The 19,695-nt window shown below is 46.3% G+C and overlaps 1 protein-coding gene and 1 pseudogene across 10 annotated transcripts in view; both read left to right on the top strand.

Annotated features, from left to right (window-relative positions):
* SUSD4 (sushi domain containing 4) overlaps positions 1-19,695 on the top strand; it is a 169,030-nt gene that overhangs the window by 94,236 nt on the left and 55,099 nt on the right. The window lies entirely within an intron of this gene.
* Positions 12,575-13,549, top strand: LOC146398861 (mitochondrial import inner membrane translocase subunit Tim29 pseudogene; annotated as a pseudogene).

The following is a 19,695-nucleotide window of genomic DNA, read 5'->3' as shown; positions in this document are numbered from 1 at the left end:
TTTTATCAAGATCCCATTTGACTTCAAAATTTTGTGAGGGAGACAGGTGATTAAACTTTGCATTGAAAATACATTGCTGGGAGTTCCCACTGTGGCTCAGAGTTACAAACCAGACTGGTATCTATGAGGATGTGGGTTTGATCCCTGGCCTTGCTCAGTGGGCTAAGGATCCAGCTTTTTCTCAAGCTGTGGTATAGGTCACAGATGTGGGTCTGATCCAGTGTTGCTGTGGCTGTGGCACAGGCCTCAGCTGCAACTCTGATTTGAGCCCTGGCCTGGGAACTTCCATATGCCATGGGCACGGCCATAAAAAAAATAAAAAGTAAAAGTAATAAAGTAAAATAAAATACATTGCTATTTAAATACGTGCTCCTGACACATCCAGACATAGAATCTGCTGGCACAAATCCCAGCGATGAGAAGTAATGTGGCTTTGACCGAAGACAGCTGAATACAAGGGGGACTGAACAGAAATAGTGGTTATTGAAACATCCAGACACTTTTTTTTTATAATTTTTTTATTTTCCCACTGTACAGCAAGGGGGTCAGGTTATCCTTACATGTATACATTACAATTACATTTTTTCCCCCACCCTTTCTTCTGTTGCAACATGAGTATCTAGACAAAGTTCTCAATGCTACTCAGCAGGATCTCCTTGTAAATCTATTCTAAATTGTGTCTGATAATCCCAAGCTCCCAATCCCTCCCACTCCCTTCCCCTCCCATCAGGCAACCACAAGTCTCTTCTCCAAGTCCATGATTTTCTCTTCTGAGGAGATGTTCATTTGTGCTGGATATTAGATTCCAGTTATAAGTGATATCATATGGTATTTGTCTTTCTGGCTCATTTCACTCAGTATGAGATTCTCTAGTTCCATCCATGTTGCTGCAAATGGCATTATGTCATTCTTTTTTATGGCTGAGTAGTATTCCATTGTGTATATATACCACATCTTCCGAATCCAATCATCTGTCGATGGACATTTGGGTTGTTTCCATGTCCTGGCTATTGTGAATAGTGCTGCAGTGAACATGCGGGTGCACGTGTCAGACATGTTTTTTTATGGTGACTTGTGATGGAAGCAAGATTTTCCTTGAGCTAATCATCTTAATAACAGAAACAAACAAAACCCCCAAATCAGAGCCCTTCTCTCTCTGTTCCTTGCCTGGACTGAGGTTCACTTGTTCATAGGACTAAAGATCATCTTGCTGGTAAAAGAAGATAGTCCTCTTGCACTGTCCTGTCCTCACTCAGCCAGCGGCCTCTTCTCCATCTTCTGCTTCCCTTTGTACCTGGCTCTTCCTCCCTGTCCCCAAGTGCTGAAAAAGTCCCAAGGGCCTTTGAGAATGTAAGTGAAGATTAGACACCACACAGAGGATCTGGACCCCAGTTAGTGATTGAGCCATGGCGCGGGTTGGGAGGGGGTGGACTTTGCAGTGTTTCTGAAAAGACTGTTTTCAAGTTAGTTCTGTTAACACTGGATGTTCATAAAGTGACCGTGAAAAGTGAATTCTACCACACGGCTCTCCTGATCTCACAGGGAGGGTGCAAAGCGACCTCATATGTAAAACACTTTGTAAATGTGCACTTCTGTACACGGGGAACCAGTTTTGATGTTGCCCTAAAGCTGTCGATGATAGAAAGGCAAGGGAATTTGATGTTTGATTAACTCTTTAAATTTTTTTTTAAATTGAAGGATAGCTGATTTATAATGTGTTAGTTTCTGGTGAAAGTAAAGTCATTCAGATATATATATATAACATATAACATATAACATATTAATATATGTATATTATATGTATATGATAAATATTACTGTATATGTGTTAGTTTCTGGTGACAGTAAAGTGATTCATGTATCTATATATATAATATTATATATATATATACACACACACACATATTGTTTCAGATTCTTTTCTGTTATAGGTTATTACAAGATATTGAATCTAGTTCCCTGTGCTATACTCTAGGTCCTTGTGTTTTTATCTATTTATTTATAGTAGTATGTTTCTATTAATCCCAAACTCCTATTTATTCTTGCCCCTACCTTTCCCTTTTGCTAACTGTGTTTGTTTTCTATGTCTGTAAGTCTAATTCTCTTTTGTAAATAAGTTCATTTGTATCATTTAAAAATTTTATTTATTTCTTGTCTTTTTTGGGGCCCCACCTGTGGCATATGGAAGTTCCCAGGCTAGGGGTTGAATCAGAGCTGCAGCTGCCAGCCTACACCACAGCCACAGTAATGCCAGTTTCGAGCTGCATCTGCACCCTCACCACAGCTCATGACAGTGCCAGATCCTCAACCCACTGAGTGAGGCCAGGGATCAAACCCAGGTCCTCGTGGATACTCGTTGGGTTCGTTACCCTTAGCTGTGACCAGAAGTCTGTTCATATCATTTTTTCACATTCCACACATATGTGCTATCATGTGGTATTTGTCTTTCTCTTTCTGACTTACTTACTGTGTGATATCTCTAGTTGCATACATATTGCTGAGAATGGCATTATCTTGTTCTTTTTTTATGGTGGTGACATAATATTCCAGTGTGTGTGTGTGTGTGTGTGTGTGTGTGTGTGTGTGTTTATGTACATCTTCTTTATCTCTTCATCTGTCGATGGACATTTAGGTTGCTTCCATGTCTTGGCTATTATAAATAGTGCTGCTGTGAACATAGGGGTGCATGTATCTTTTCAAATTACAGTTTTCTCCAGGTATTTGCTCAGGAGTGGGATTGCTAGATCATATGTAATCATATTTTTAGTTTGTTAAAGATTCTCTCCCTACTGTTTTCCATAGCGGCTGCACCATTTTACATTCCCACCAACAGTATAAGGAGGGTCCCCTTCTCTCCACACCCTCTCCATCATTTATTGTTTGTGGACTTTTTAGTGATGGCTATTCTTACTGGCATGAGGTAATACTGCACTGTAGTTTTGATTGCATTTTTCTAATAATTAGTGATGTGAAAGAAATTTGATTTTTTAAAACAACAACAACAAATAATCACAGGTATTTTGGAAAGTGTTCTTGGAATGTGTAAAATCCAATCATGAATTGTTTTCTGGGCCACTTCAGTCTGAGTGCTTGTGCTTTGAGTGGTTGCTACCGATTTTTATCAAGAAGAGACTAGAAATTATGGGATTTGGAAGAGACCTGATAAATCATCTAGTTGCCTCATTCAGTGATAAGATGTTAAAATCTGGAAAGATGGACTTACCCGTTCAGGGTCACAGGACTAGCTTGACAGGGAATGACTTTATACTCGATAAGACTTTGCTCTTGAAAAGAGCCACATCTTCAATGTATCAATGAGTTTTTACATTTATCCACAGCTTCTTCAAATCTTTTCTCAATTGATAATCCTAAAGTTTATATCAACTGTGAAATTTCCATGCCACCGTCTTCCCTTCTCCTTCCATTGATGGAAGAAATCCTCAGATTTTTCTGATGTTTTTCTGGGCTTGCTTTATTTTCAATAGACAAGGTTTATTCTGTTTCCCCCTGTTGTAATATCACAATCTGGAATAGTTTTATTATGTGGCTGGGCAGGCTTTTATGGAGCAGTAGCATGAGACTGGAGTGAAATCGCATTATGAGTTCGCATTGTTATCAGTTTTATTGGAGCTGAAACTGAGTGAAAGGATTTAGGAATAATTGGGTAATCAAAGCGAATTAAATCAAGAGGGGAAAAATATCAGTTCTGGCATCAAATGGGGAGTGCTATGACGGCCACATCTGTGGTCTTTATCCATTTTAATCAAGTCAAAATTATGCTATTAAGACTTATTCTTGCTGTGTTTACTTGCTCAGTCATAGCAGACTTTATATTCATCTCTGGTTATTTCTTGAAACATTAAAACATTCTCCCTGTTTCTAGGGAAATGTTACCTAACCTGATTACCATCCAAATATGCCAAGTTGCTGTTATATTTACAAGTGTGTATGCAGTGTTCCACTGTAGATTCTGGGTAGTGGAATCCACAATGCTGAGTTTTCAACCCAGCTAGATAAATCCTGTGTTGCCCCAACTTGTTGTGTCTTCAGAAAACTAGGTTTAAGGGGTATCTTGTTGGTATAAATTTGCTGTGACAAATAGTATGGCATACTATTAATATAGCAGAAATATTACTATAGTAACATAGTAACATAAATATTCCTCTAGTAATATAGTAAATATTACTATAATAATTAGCCTAGTCTTACTGTAAAGAAAGTACAGGTTCTTTTCTGTATTTCCCAGGAGATGCCGTGTTTGCACTGAAAAATCTGTTTAGCCCAATAAATGGTAACAGCAGTCAGCTTCCCTTTTCCCCCCAGATACCTCTTAAATATGCAAAGTGATAATGCACTGAGTTATGGAATGACATAGCACTAAGTTCACAGACCAAATTAACTGAGAAACCTTTGATTTCCTTTGCTGGATTTTTTGGTGGGTTGTCTTTTACTGGAAAATCCATCTGAAACCTGTTATTTGGCTCTGCGTCCTGACTCCATAAGTCTTAGAATCCTTAGTATTTTCTGCTTGGCTCTGGTTTGACTCATTGGTGCCCAGGAATGTTCACATCCTCGTGTCCGGATCAGGGGGTGCCTCATTGCTCACCCAGAGAGCGCTCTGGAGAGGTTTCCACCAGGAACAGGCTGGGCTGCTGGCTTTAGAACAAAGGCCAGAGCTGTCGGGGTACTGAAAGCAGCCGGCCCTCCCATTCTCCTCCAAGCTTGGCTTTTTTTTTTTTTTTTTTTTTTTTTTTAAATGATTTTTATTTTTTTCCATTATAGCTGCTTTACAGTGTTCTGTCAGTTTTCTACTATACAGCCAAGGGACCCAGTCACACATACATGTATACATTCTTTTTCTCACATTATCCTCTGTCATGCTCCATCGCAAGTGACTAGATAGAGTTCCCAGTGCTGTCTTTGCTTATCCATTCCAAAGACAATAGTTTGCGTCTATTCACCCCAGATTCCCAGTCAAGATTGGCTCTTAATTTAAAGAAATCAGAGTGCAGTTCTCTGGGGGTTTGTGTGCTACTATTCACTGTTTTACGTCTTAACCGTTTGGCCAAGAGAAGGACTCTAGACATATTTGTTGTCGCTCCCTTGTTTAGCACTCATTTTCAAAGATACTTAATTCTAGGGCAAGTTAGGATGAAACATGAGCTGGAATGTTTGGGGATATTAAGGTGGCTCTAAGAAATTAGGAGATTGCCTCTTTACGAAGCTGTATGTATTCATTCTTTAAGGAGCTGGTTGAATATAATAACATCACAGCTTACATATATTTATGATGCACTTACCATGTGCTAACCATTTGTTTACATGTATTTACTTCTCACTTGACTTTCACAATAGCCCTAGCTGTAGGCACTATCTTTAGAAGACCCATTTTAGATCTAAAGCAACACAGAGAGGTTGAGAAACTTACCCAAGGTTACACAGCTAGGCAGTGGGCGAGTCAGGACTCAAAGCACAGTCTCATTCCAGAACCCGAGCCCTTAAGCACCCACTAGGTTATTTGCAGTAAATGTATATTTTCACACAGAACGACAGGGGGAGTATATTGAAAACTGTGGTTTTCAAACCTTTTTGACGCTGGACCGCGGAAAGAAGTACATTGCAGACTAGCGTGTGTGCACAAATAAAACTAATAAAACCTTACAAATGAGCACTCACCCTTGCCACGGAGGACGCCCTCTGACTTCTCCTTTCTATTTCATTTCTAAAAAGTGCTGCTGGTGACCCTTAAAATTGATTTTGTGACCTACTGTAAGGCCACAGCTTGCAGATCAAACACTCCAGGTCCTGGATGTAGGCAGCTCGGCAGGAAGCCCGAGGTCACAGCATCCCCTGAGTCAGTGCTCCCTAGCCCCTCCCCGCAGCGCCAGCACTGTTTGTGGATGGAGTGAGTATAGACAGGGATTGTAATTTTCCTTTCCCCAACTCTATATTTTCAGATATCCTCTCCCCTTCTTCCTTTTCCTTTTTTGAAAACAAAAGGCTGAAATTTTACCAAACCTGGAGATGATTTAGCCTGGAACAGAGACGGTCAAGAAACGCTGACTCATGATCTTGATATGGAGACCCGGGGTATACATGAATCTTTGTAAAGCACATTGCTTTTTCCCATTGATTTTATTTATTTATTTACTCATTTTTAGGGGTGTACCTGTGGCATATGGAAGTTCCCAGGCTAGGGTCGAATCAGAGCTACAGCTGCTGGCCTACAGCACAGCCATAGCGATACCAGATCCAAGCCGTATCTACGACTCACACCATAGCTCACGGCAACACTGGATCCCTAACCCACTGAGCAAGGCCAGGGATCGAACCTGTGTCCTCATGGGTACTAGTCAGGTTCTGAACCTGATGGGCCACAGTGGGAACTCCTCCCATTGATTTTGATGGTCATTTTCATAGTGTGAACTTGTTAAATTGCTGTCTCCACTGCATTCTGACTCTGGGACCACCTCTTCTTCCAGCGAGGGTCTTCTGTGGCCCACTGTGGCTCTTCTTCTCCAGGTGGGTTCGTTTGGAATGAGCTTCCCTGCTCTTCCATCTCCATGAGAGTCGAGGCATTCCGGGCAGTCTAGGGGCCCAGTTCACTCAGTCTTTCTGACATTTCCTGGAAAATTTTTGGCAGCCCTTAAACTGTCGATCACAGAGTAGGGGATCCTCTGAATGTTTGAGCCTGACGTTAACTTAGGACAGACCTGCAGAATAGACCTTCCCAGCAGTCTCAGGCTCAGAAGAAACACTATGGTGTGACATCACCCTGAAGTCATGTCAAGAGCCTCCAGTGGGCTGACAAGTTACTGTGAACCAACCCCAAAGTGTGGTTGGCTGCGAGGCAGATGGAAACTTCTGGCATGTCAAGTAGTTCTATGTTACCAAGTCACCCACAGCCAGAGCCATTGTGTTTTAAAATACCGGTATTAGAGAATTGATTTCTTTGCTGAATAGGTTTTGCTAATGTAATTTCTTTAATACTACCTCTCTTTCTGTCTCCTTCTTGTTGCTGATGCCTTGTTACAGATACAATACCAGCTCACACAGCTTCTGGAATGATAATATTAATGTGTATGTTCATTAAACAAATAAATTAAGGATTCCTGTCGTGGCTCGGCAGAAATGAATCTGACTAGTATCCATGAGGACACGGGTTCTGTCCCTGGCCTTACTCAGTGGGTTAAAGATCTGGCATTGCCATGAGCTGTGGTGTAGGTGGCACTTGCAGCTCAGATCCAGGATTGCTATGGCTGTGGTGTAGGTCGGCAGCTGCAGCTCTGATTCTACCCCTAGCCTGGGAACCTCCAAATGCTGCAGGTGTGGCCCTAAAAAGAGAAAAAAAATTTTTTTAAAAATAATAAATAAGATAGTACTAAAAGCAAGGGGTTTTTGAGATGGCAGGGGAGGCTGAGGTGCGGTGTGCGTTGGCAGAAAGGGGATGGTCAAAGGGGATTCATCAGCATCTCAGGACCTTCCTGGTTGGTTGGTGCTTGTAATTCAACAAGCCCAGAGGATGAAACTTTTAGAATCTTTACAAGTAGGAAAGATTTTTTGGGAAGATTTTTCTCTCGACCCCTCTGGCTCCCCAGGGTTCCCTTCCTGGTATGAAGGCTTGTTGAGGCATAGCGATATTTTAGTGGTTAGGTGGTTGGAAAGAAACTTGGTCTGTATTGCTGGTGATGAGAAAGACAGATTTCAGCCCAAGGCAGCTGGAATTGGATGTCCACATCTAGTGGGGGAAGAGCCCTTAGGTGGTCAAGAGGGACTTCCTCAAGCTTCCCCCCTCCTTCTCTCTCTGTTCTTTTACCCTGGAGGGCAATACACACTCCGCTCTCTAGGACTAATTCCATTTCATCGCACTGATACCTGGGCGTAGGTTGTGATCTTTTCTCAAGAGCATATTTTTTATTTTTATTTGTTTTATTTTTAGGGCCACACGTGTGGCACACAGAAGGTCCCAGGCTAGGGACTAAATCAGAGCTGTAGCTGCTGGCCTACACCACAGCCATAGCAACGCAGGATCCAAGCCTCTTCAGTGACCTACACCCCAGCTCATGGCAATGCTGGATCTGTGACCCACGGAGTGAGGCCAGGGATTGAACTCCCATCCTCATGGATACTAGTTGGGTTCTTAACCCACTGGACTGCACCAGGAGCTCCTCAAAGTGTCTTCCATCACCAGAAATGCTCTGCAGAGGAGTTCCCGTCGTGGCGCAGTGGTTAACGAATCCGATTAGGAACCATGAGGTTGCGGGTTCGGTCCCTGGCCTTGCTCAGTGGGTTAACGATCCGGCGTTGCCGTGAGCTGTGGTGTAGGTTGCAGACGCGGCTCGGATCCCGCGTTGCTGTGGCTCTGGCGTAGGCCGGTGGCTACAGCTCCAATTCAACCCCTAGCCTGGGAACCTCCACATGCAGCCGGAGTGGCCCAAGAAATAGCAACAACAACAACAACAACAACAACAACAAAAGAAATGCTCTGCAGATCCCCACTCTGGTCAGTGGATGTCTCGTGTCTGACTGCCTGGATTCTTGAGTGTTCTGGGGACAAGAGAGATTCCCCAGCTCCTGGATGCTGAAACTGAGCGTTGGGAAGTGTCAGTGTTGGGGGACCCACAAGGATCATTAACTGTTTCGCCATTGCTATTGGCTCAGTCCTGTTTTAATGGATATGGGGTCTCAAGCATATTTGCAGGACTTCTTTCCCTCAAAGAGTCTGTGATGTCATGATGATTTGAGTCACAGACATGAACTGGGACAGAAAAAAGCAAAGTGGGACAGAGTGGTCAGTGGTTGGAGCACCGGATTGTGAGTGGGAGGCCCAGGCTTTGGTTCCAGCTCCGCGATTAGCCATAGGACTGGCTGGACTCACATTTGACCTCTGCAGGCCTTCACATCCTCCTCTGGGAGCCGGAGGGGTCGGACCAGGGGCCTCTAAGCTGGTTGCCAGTGGTGTGAGACAGGGGTGCTATGGGAGGAACTGACAGGGGTGCTCTGGGGAGAGATGGGGGGAGGCTTAGGGCTTGCTCTAGATTCCAGTTAAAATCGGCCAACATAGCTGTTTAAACTTCCGCAGGGGCTCCCTTTCCTCACTAGCCCTGGGACCTTCTCACTAAGTTAATGCATAAAAAATCAATTTTTTGCGTCTATATTCTGTTTCTGCCCCCAAAGACTCATATAGCAGTTTACAGAGAGACGGAAAGCCAGTCCTGGGTCTAAATTGATTCGGCTACATTTGATACACTCTTCCTTTCGAGGATATGACTTTTCAGTTATAATAAGCCAAAAGATTGCTTTTCACACCTCTTTCATTTTTATGATTCTTTGCAAAGACTTCTTATGTTGCTCAGAGTAAAACTGGCTGGTGTGTTTCAGCAAACTCAGAAGTCACCAAAGCAGAAGTGTCAGGACCTCGTAATGAGACTGAGGCATGTGCATTTCTCTGTGTGTGAAGATGGGGACTCTTGGCCCCACTGAGGACTTGCCCACATACCAAGCCTACCTTTGACTCGTTCCTGGGCTCACAAACACTGGGCAGGAAAATCAGTGCCAGTGACGGAGAGGCCAGCACGTAGGAGGGTGACACAAGCAGAGAACGCACCAGAGGGGACCTCAGCTGGGACTCAACACCAGGCTGCTCAGACCCCAGGGCCCAAGCACTGCCCCCCACCCCACGACCCCCTCTGCTTCGGCAGGCTGCTTACCTGAACTCAGGGGTCCAGAGAGAAACAGCATCCTCTTGAGTATGGGGACAGTCACCAATCACATCACATTTTTTTTTTCTTTTTAGGGCCACACCCACAGCATAGGGACGTTCCCAGGCTAGGGGTCAGATCGGAGCTGCAGCTGCCAGCCTACACCACAGCCACAGCAAGAGCCCATGCAGCAGGATCTGAGCTGCGTCTTCGACCTACACCACAGCTACACAGGCCAGGGACCAAACTTGCATTCTCATGGATCCTAGTCGGGTTTGTTAACCACTGAGCCACAAACGGAACTCCCTCACATCACATTTCTAAAGTGTTTGGATAAGCAATGAGGTCCTACTGTACAGCACAGGGAGCTATGTCCAATCTCTTCAGCTAGAACATGATGGAAGAGAGCATGAAAAAAAAGAATTTACGTGTAGGTACGACTGGGTCGCTTTGCTGTGCAACAGAAGTTGAACACTGTCAATCAACTAAACTTTAATAAAAAATTTAAAAATTGTGGAGTTCCGTCATGGCTCAGTGGAAACAAATCTGACTAGCATCCATGAGGATGCAGGTCTGATCCCTGGCCTTGCTCAGTGGGTTAAGGATCCAGCATTGCCGTGAGCTGTGGTGTAGGTTGAAGACGCGTCTCGGATCTGGCATTAGTGTGGCTGTGGCATAGGCCAGAGGCTACAGCTCTGATTCAACCACTGGCCTAGGACCCCTAGCAGGTGTGGCCCTGAAAAAAAATTTTAAATAGTTAAAAAATAAAAACAAGAAAAAAGCCTCTTTGCAATAACTGCTCTCAAGTACATATGCCTAAAATATAAAGTGATTGGGAAGAGATTCAGGAATAAATACAATATAAACATGTTAAAAAAAAATGCATGAGTACCTTTAGGAAGACTGAATTAGTCTGGGTTCTCCAGAGAAAACAAAACCAACCGGACATAGGTCACTTGCATGTGCTATAGGGAATGGACCGACACAATTACAGAGGCCAGGCAGTCCAAGATCTGCAGCCTGGAGACCCAAGAGAGCCAAGGGTGTCGTTCCAGTCTGAGTCCAAAGGCCTGAGGACCAGGAAAGCTGATGGTGTAAGTCCCAGTCTCAGTCTGAATCTGAAGGCAGGAGAAGATCAGTGTGCGCATTTGAAGACAGGAGAGAGCAAGAATTCCTTCCACTCTCCCTTTTAGAGTCAGGCAGGCCGTCGACTGATCGGGTGAGGCCCACCACGTTAGGGAGGGCAATCCGCTTTACTCCGTCTGCACACTCCCAAGTGCCTCTCCTCCAGGAACACCCCTACCGACACAGCCAGACTAAAGGTCTGACCAAATATCTGGGCTTCCCCTGACCTAGTCCAGGGGATACATAAAATGAGCCATCACAAAGGTCATCTCTTGTATACAAATGTTGCACTCTGCAGTGAACTTTGTGTGAACTGTTAGGGGATCCTGCTTCCAAGGGCTTATTAAAATGTAATGTTTCCTTTTCATTTTTTTAAATGATTTTTATTTTTTCCATTACAGTTCATTTACAGTGTTCTGTCAGTTTTCTCCTGTACAGCCAAGGGACCCAGTCACACATACATATATATACATTCTTTTTCTCACATTATCCTCTGTCATGCTCCATCATAAGTGACTACATAGAGTTCCCAGTGCCATACAGCAGGATCTCATTGCTTATCCACTCCAAAGGCAATCTATGAACCCCAGATTCCCTGTCCACCCCACTCCCTTCCCCTCCTGCTTGTCAACCAGCAAGTCTGTTCTCCAAGTCCATGATTTTCTTTTCTGTGGAAAGGTTTATTTGTGCTGTATATTAGATTCCAGATATAAGTGATATCATATGGCATTTGTCTTTCTCTTTCTGACTTATTTCACCTAGTATAAGAGTCTCTAGTTCCAACCATGTTGCTGCAAATGGCATTATTTTGTTGTTTTTTATGACTAGTATTCCATTGTGTATATATACCACATCTTAATTTATTCATCTCTCGATGGACATTTAGGTGGTTTCCATGCCTTGGCTATTGCGAATGGTGCTGCAGTGAATATACGGGGGCATGTGTGTTTTTCAAGGAAAGTTTTGTCTGGATATGTGCTGAGGAATGGGATTGCTGAGTCCTGTGGTGGTTCTATATTTAGTTTTCTGAGGTAGTGCCATACTGTTTTCCATAGAGGTTGTATCAATTTATACTCCCACAACAATGTAGGAGGGTTCCCTTTTCTCCACACCCTCTCTAGCATTTGTTACTTGTGAACTTATTAAATGATGGCCATTCTGACTGGTGTGAGGTGGAATGTTCCCTTTCCCTTCCATGTCCCCTGCAAAGAAACATTGGAAATCATTCTGGATAAATACATTTAGAATGGATAAGCAATGAGGTCCAGCTGTACAGCACAGGGATCTATATCCAGTCTCTTGAGATAAAACATGATAGAGGATAATATGAGAAAAAGAATGTGTGTGTGTGTGTGTGTGTATATATATATGTGTGTGTGTGTGTGTGTATATATATATATATATATATGACTGGGTCACTGTGCTGTACAGGAGAAATTGGCAGAAATAAGAAAAGAGTTCTCTTTTCTCCAAGCCATGGCTACTAAGCCCTAAAGCATATGTAGAATTTGAAGAATTGGAGGGAAAGCAATTGAGAGGAGTTCCTGCTTAGAGGGGTAAGAACCTGACATAGCGTCTGTGAGGATGCAGGGTTCAATCCCTGGACTCGCTTGGTGGGTAAGGATCCTGCGTTGCCGCAAGCTGTAGCGTAGGTGGCTCAGAACCATGGCCATGCCCTGGCGGTGGTGTGGCCTGGCAGCTGCAGCTCTGATTCAGCCCTTGGCCTGGGAACTCCCATATACTGCAGGTATGGCCCTAAAAAGAAAAAGAAAGCAAGCAATTGGGACCTCAGGACTCTGGTTCCTAGGATAAGAGTATTTGAGCAGGACTCCAAGCTGGAAGAGGATGGCGGCGGCTGCACTGAAGAGGTTTTGGTCCCGAAGCCGTGGGGAGGCGGGTGACGCTGTAGCCCCAAAGCCTGGCATGTGGGTGCGGTTGGGAGCCGGGGCCCGCGCGCTGCTCCAGGACTGCGCAGAGACCTGAAGGGACGAGGCGGCAGCGGCGCGCGAACCCGGCCCGGGCTGGCGACCGTGTGCATGGGGCTGCTGGGCGGCGCGGCGGCCTGCGGCACCCTGGCACCTAGCGGGGCAGCCTTCAAGGAGGCGCTGCGGGATACGTCCAGGACGCTCCTGCGGCTGGCGCCCGCCATGCACAACCGCGACTCCGAAGCATTGGTGCAGCGGCCGCCTGGGCCACGTGAACCAGGGCCTCTGCTCGCCTGTGTACGACGCCCCCTTCGATGCTCAGGTCAGCCCTACCAGGCCCGCTGCCGCTACCTGCAACCCCCCTGGGCGGACTTCCCGGCCTGGACCTTGGATGTGGGCTTCTTGGGCCGCTGGTGGGCGCTGGGGTCCGGATGCATGACTGCCATATCAAGGAGGATGAGTTCCTGCACCTGCCGGCACATCTGCGTGTCGTCGGGCCCCACCAGCTGCACTCGGAGGCCAAGGAGGGGCTCTTCCATGAGAAGTACAAGCCTGCGGTGCTCACCGAGGATCAGGTGGACCAGGCGCTGTGGGAGGAGCAGGTCCTGCTGAAGGAGAAGGACCAGCTCACCCTGAGCCGAGCCGACCTGCTGGCGCCCTTGGAAGTCGCTAGCTGAAACCCTGCCCACCCAGGATTGTGCGTTGGTGAGAATCAGCCTCAAAAGTAGAGCAATGGAAATAAATTGTGTCCCGTGATCTCTCAAAAATTGAGGGCCTCCCTCTCACCTGTTCCTTGTGAGTTGATGCTAATTCTGAGCCTCTTTGGTCTCAGAGTTGGGAAGAGCGGAGAGACATGCCTTGTGACATTTATCACTGCCGGAGTTAGTGAGGAGCCTTAGATGGAAATAAGCCTTTGCACTGGGCTTATTTCCCCCTCGACCCTGACTGAAGTATCACAGTTGTTAGGTGACTCCCAAGCTCTCCTAAGAACTTTTAGATTTTCATTTTAAAATTTGAACTGAAATGTTTATCCCCTGTTTCCATGATGAGCATGTTTTTTTAAAGTAATTTTTAAATAATTATAGTTTCAGAGGAGACTGGAAAAATAGGCATCCTGTGTATCTTCACCCAGCTGCCCCCAAATCATAACTTATGTAATCATTCCTAACCCAGGAAATTAATATTGGTATGATTATTTGGATTTTACGACAAAACTTTTTGCAAAAACCACCTACCCCGTACCTGCACCCACGGCAGATGGAAGTTTCACAGTCTAGGGCTCGACACAGCCACAGCAATGCAGGATCCAAGCAGCATCCGTGACCTATACTGCAGCTTGCTGCAACGCCGGATCCTTTAACCCACTGAGTGAAGCCAGGGATTGAACCCTCATCATCATGGATACCAGTTAGATTCTTAATCCACTGAGCCTCAACAGGAACTCTAAAAACAACCTGCTTTTGGAAGTTCCTATGTGGCACAGTGGGTTAAGGATCTGGCATTGCCACAGCTGTGGCACATACGTTGGTGTGGATTTGATCCCTGGCCAGGGAACTTCCAGATTCCACGGGTGTGGCCAAAAAAAAAAAAAAACCCTCAAAGCCAGCCTGCTTTTACCATGTGTGTACTGATACTGACATTAAATGACTTGGAGGGACAAAGCATTTTCTGATCTGGAAATCATCATGGAATCATAGCTTCTGGTTATGTTTTACTTCAATAACCCTGAAAACACAGAATTCTATAGAGAGGATATGTTGGTGTTCAGAGCTGGGTTATGATAATCATACTTTTAAAACTAAAATACTGTAGGAATGTCAGTACCTCTGTCGCCTATGTGACCTATAGTTAGTTAATAAACCAAGACATTAAATAAGACCCCCCCCCCCAAAAAAAAAGGAAAAATAAAGTTTATTTGAGCAGCCCGCATTATTTTCCATCTTCTTCCCTAACACCTAAAGCAGCCCACCCCCTTAATGGATGTGTTATCTGATGGGGCTGATCATCCGCATTCCAGAAAGACATTAAGAGAACAGCTCTACAGAAAAATGACCCGGGCTGGGAGCTGATCCACCAGGGGGTGATTTGAAAAGTGGAGTCTGAAGCTGTGGCAGGCCCTCGAAAATTACTGTCTTGCTCAATGGGATTAGTTGTCCAAAATGAAGAATATTTTCTTCTCGTACCATCCCATTTTCTGATTGCTCTCTTTTCACTGCTTGTTCTTATTTCCCTCTTCTGAGCCAGGGGCTGGGCTCCATGGCCGGCAGCATCCTGATCATCAGTGCTATCCTGGGCACAGGAACAGATCCAGTGGCCAGCTATGGGGTTGTGAAAACAGAGAAAGGGGACGGTTGCTCTTTTGAAAAGGAAGAGAGGGGGATGGACGGGAGTTGGGGCTTAGATGCAATAGATGCAAACTATTACATTTAGAATGGATAGACAATGAGGTCCTGCTATACAGCGCAGGGATCTATATCCAGTCTCTGGTGATAGAACATAATAGAATATGAGAATAAGAATATATATATATACACACACACATATATATATATGTATATATATATATATGTATGTATGTATGACTGGGTCACTGTGCTGTACAGCAGAAATTGGCAGAACTGTGAAAATCAGTTATACTTTACAAAAAGAAAAGAACGAGCAAAGAAGGAGTACCGAGTTGGGCTTGTTGGGAAATTCTGCTGCTCTCCCGTAGTCATTTCTATGACACTGTCATCATTTATTTATTAGAGCTGGAGTCATTTTTCTGATGGATTCAGGGCTGCATCTTCAGCTCTCTCTTGAATGTCTGTCCTCCTCTGACAGAACATCTCTGTGGCTGGGGGCAGAGAGATGTGACAAGCAGAGGGGTGGAGCCTGGGCCCCTGCAGTCAGCATGGCTCCTCTGTGAGGTGGGGGCAGCTGGCCAAGAGGTGCCTGTGTGCTGCTTGGCGAGGAACAGATGTCCCAGCCAAATCCTTAGCATCAACCTGCCTTGGGTGCTACCCTGAGTGGAGAGGAAGGAGGAGGACTGGGTGTTTGAGGATGTGGATTGGAAGGTTATAAAAATCTAAGAAACACAGTCTACTGAGGCTGAGAGAAGACAGGTGAGAGGGTGTTGGGAGAGAGTGTGTTTGTGCTGGGGGAGAATGTTCACACCCTCTCGGTGGTGCACATCAGCCTCTGGGAATATCAGAGCCATAGGTGTGACTCTTTGGTGGGATGGGGTAGGGGTAGTGGCCTGATGAGTCCAGCAGAGCATGGAGCTGCCTCTACCCCTCCACCCACCCACCCTTCAGCCATTCCTCTTCTGTCCATCTGTTCATCCATCCACCCTCCTATCCTCTATCCATTCATCCATCCACCTGCTTATCCTCTATCCATCCACCCTCCTAACCTCCATCCAGCCAGGCAGCCAGCCATTCACACACTTATCCTCTATCCATCCATTTACTGATCCTCTGTCTATCCATCCATCCATCCATCCACCCTCCTATCCTCTCTGCATCCATCCATCCATCCTCTATCCATCCATCCACTCACCCACCCACTTATCTTCTATCCATCCATCTACCCACCTATCTTTCTATCCATCCAGCCTTGAGATCCCACATTCTCAGATACTGGCCCTGGGCAGGTATAGGACCAGCTGCCTAAGAGTCAACAGGAAAGCTTTCTAAAATGTGGAGCTTCTGGGCCCCACCCCAGCTAGAGAGCCTGGACCAGTGGTTGTCCATGTACAAAGCTGTCCCTGTGCTCCTGAGGTGCAGCTGGAGGCTTGGGAAGCACTTCTGATGAGCTTCCTGCCTCCTTCTTGGTCTATATCAGTCAGTCCTCTGTGGGGGTACAAGAAAGGTCATTCAAAAATGCACATCTGACCCTGGTCATGTCTTTGTTCAAAGCTCTCAGTACTTGGCACAACCCCTACCCCCACCTCCTCATTGACTCCAAACCCTTAGCTCACACCTGCCCCCAGCCTGGCAGAGCCACCTGTTTCCTGTAAGGTGCTCGGCCCACCTCCACGCCCCCAACCTCTCCCCACAGTGCCTTCCGTCCCTCTGTCTGGCTGGTGTCTGCTCAGCTGTGAGGATTCACCTTCCAGAACCCTGTCCCCTCCCCTTACTCTTGGCTACCCTTCTGTGGCCACCCACTGCCTGATCTGTGTCCCCTGCCCAGCGCTGTCAGAGCAGAGACAGGCTCTGTTGGACGAGGGCGTGTGTGTGACAGCTTTCTCCCACAGACTGCCTGAAGACGTCTGTGTGTTTATGCTCCGAGCCTTTCTGGGCTGGGGTGGGTCAGAATGCCCTTGCTGCTTGTTCCACCTCAATACCATAATGCAAATACCTTTGAAGGACCCGCCCTGAGATGACCTGATTTGGAAAGAAATCCTTGACCTTCATCACTTGGAAGCAGCTGACTCTCTCCAGTACCTTCCCTTGGAATAAAAACATGAAGCCATCACTTAACAACTTGCCCTCCCCCAAAAGGGCGTCCTTCACCCTCCATGGGGCTGAAACACAGCCTGTGCTGTCGGGGTGCTCGTGGTGTGGCGGGCAGGTGGCTGCAGGTGAGGGGGGCCTGGGCGGTGTCTCCTTTGTCAAAGCATCTTCTGTTTGATAAACAGCAGACCTGCTCCCATTTAAAGGTGTAGGAGAGTCAGAGGTGGTCGCTGTCCACTTCCCTGCTTCCCGCCTTTGCTTTCCACCCAGTCCGCAGCCTCGGGTCCTCTGTGGACAGAGCACATTACAACTGCTGGACCTCCTGCCACCGTGGTGTCGCCTGCGGTGTGTGGCTTGTTGCGTAGCGGTGCCGGCAGAATGTGGGGTCATGAGGTCAGCTGGGGAGGGCGGTGAATGAGCGCATGAAAGTTGGGGTGGGGAATCAACCACTTTGCGAGCCCAGTGTGGTACAGGGGATCGGGTGTCTCATGAGCCGGGAATCTGGGCATCACCTGGAAACCAAGTAAATCTGCCACGAGCCCCAGGAATGCTGCCTCTGGGTCTGGGCTGAGATTTTCTAAGACAGTCACGTCCTCACCTGCTGCCAGCAGCTGCGCTGTGGGTGGGGTGGGTGGGCTCACCAACCACGTCCCAGTTGGAGTCACGCATGTTTGTTCTTGGCACCTATTCAGTAACGACTTGATGGTTGATTTTTTTTTTTTTTTGTCTTTGGTCTTTTTAGGGCTGCACCCACAGAGTATGGAGGTTCCCAGGCTAAGGGAACTGTAGCCACCAGCCTACATGACAGCCACTGCAACGCAAGATCCTTAACCCGCTGAGTGAGGCCAGGGATGGAACCCATGTCCTCATGGATACTAGTCGGGCTAGTTAATCTCTGAGCCATGGTGGGAACTCCTTGTTGGTTGACTTGTAAGAAAATGGAGTAGATGGAATTCCTGTCATGGCTCAGGGGTTAACGTATCCAACTAGGAACCATGAGGTTGCAGGTTCAATCCCTCACTCAGTGGGTTAAGGATCCAGTGTTGCTGTGAGCTGTGGTGTAGGTTGCAGACGCCGCTCGGATCCCGCGTTGCTGTGGCTCTGGCATAGGCTGGCGGCTACAGCTCCGATTGGAGTCCTAGCCTGGGAATCTCCATATGCCGCGGGAGCGGCCCAAGAAATGGCAAAAAGACAAAAAAAAAAAAAAAAGAAAAGAAAGTGGAGTAGAGGCCTTCATGGGGTGCGGGAGTTAGGGTTCTCTGGGATGCCTGCATCCTTTGCCTCACATGGTACATTGAAGCTTTGTGCCCACAGAGGACCCCTTCCTTATCCTTGGCCTCCTGCGTCAGCTCTTGACATCCTCTTTGCTTCAAGGCTCAGCCTGGAGTTCCCTTGTGGCACCGCAGGTTAAGGATCTGGTGTTGTCACTGCTGTGGCTCAGGCTGCACCTGTGGCGTGGGTTCAATCCTGGCCCAGGAACTTCCTTATGCTGCAGATGTGGTAAAAAAAAAAAAAAAAAAAAAGAATTGGACCAGGATGTCTCATACTCTGGTACCCTCCTTGCTGTCTCCAGCACCCCTGTGCTCTCAGGTCCACCACATCTCAGCCAGACATGGATCTCCCAACCAAGCTCAGGGCCCGCCTCCACTGAATCCCACAAGCTGCATCCTGTTGACCTTGTGGTCCCTACCATGCTGCTCCATGGCTCCACATTGGCCTCCATGCTTAGCTGGCTCTGTAGGGTCACCCCAGTAGGTCTCCCCCTCCCTTTGCCATCTCTCTTTGTTCACTCATCAGACACGGAGCACGTTCTGTGCAGGACTGTGATAGATTCTGTGGGTACAAAAATGAAAAAGTCTCAGCACCAGTCTGGAGGAGCTCATAACCCAGAATGAGAGGCAGCCGTTCTCCAAATGATTCTTTTTTTTTTTTAAAGTATGGTTGGTTTACAAGGTTGTGCCAGTTTCTGCTGAACAGCGAAGTGACCCAGTCATTCTTTGACCCAACATTCTTTTTCCCATATTATTGTCCATCATGCTGTATCCCAAGACACATTGCTTGTCCATTCTAAATTTAATAGTTTGCATCTACTAACCCCAAACTCTCCGTCCCTCACACTCCCTCCCCGTCCCCCTTGGCAACCACACATCTGTTCTCTGTGCCTGTGAGTCTGTTTCTGTTTTGTAGATAGGTTCATTTGTGCTATATTTTATTTTATTTCTGTGTGTGCGCGTGCTATATTTTAGATTCCGCATGTAAGTGATAACATATGGTGTTTGTCTTTCTCTTTCTAACTTACTTCACTGAGTATGATAATCTCTAGTTGCATCCATGGTGTGCAAATGGCAATATTTTGTTCTTTTTTATGGCTGAGTAGTGTTCCATTGTGTATATATGTACCACATCTTTATCCATTCACCTGTCAATGGACATTTAGGTTGTTCCCAAGTCTTGGCTATTGTGAATAGTGCCACAGTGAACATAGGGGTGCATGTGTCTTTTTGAATG

The sequence above is a fragment of the Sus scrofa genome, chromosome 10, assembly GCF_054392235.1.
Source record: "Sus scrofa isolate SSC_HxYL_T2T_F1_AM1 chromosome 10, Sscrofa_HxYL_maternal_Yorkshire_Landrace_v2.0, whole genome shotgun sequence".
Taxonomy (NCBI): Eukaryota; Metazoa; Chordata; class Mammalia; order Artiodactyla; family Suidae; genus Sus; species Sus scrofa.
The sequence above is the reverse complement of the archived record's forward strand: the minus strand, read 5'-3'. Positions and strand labels throughout refer to the sequence as shown.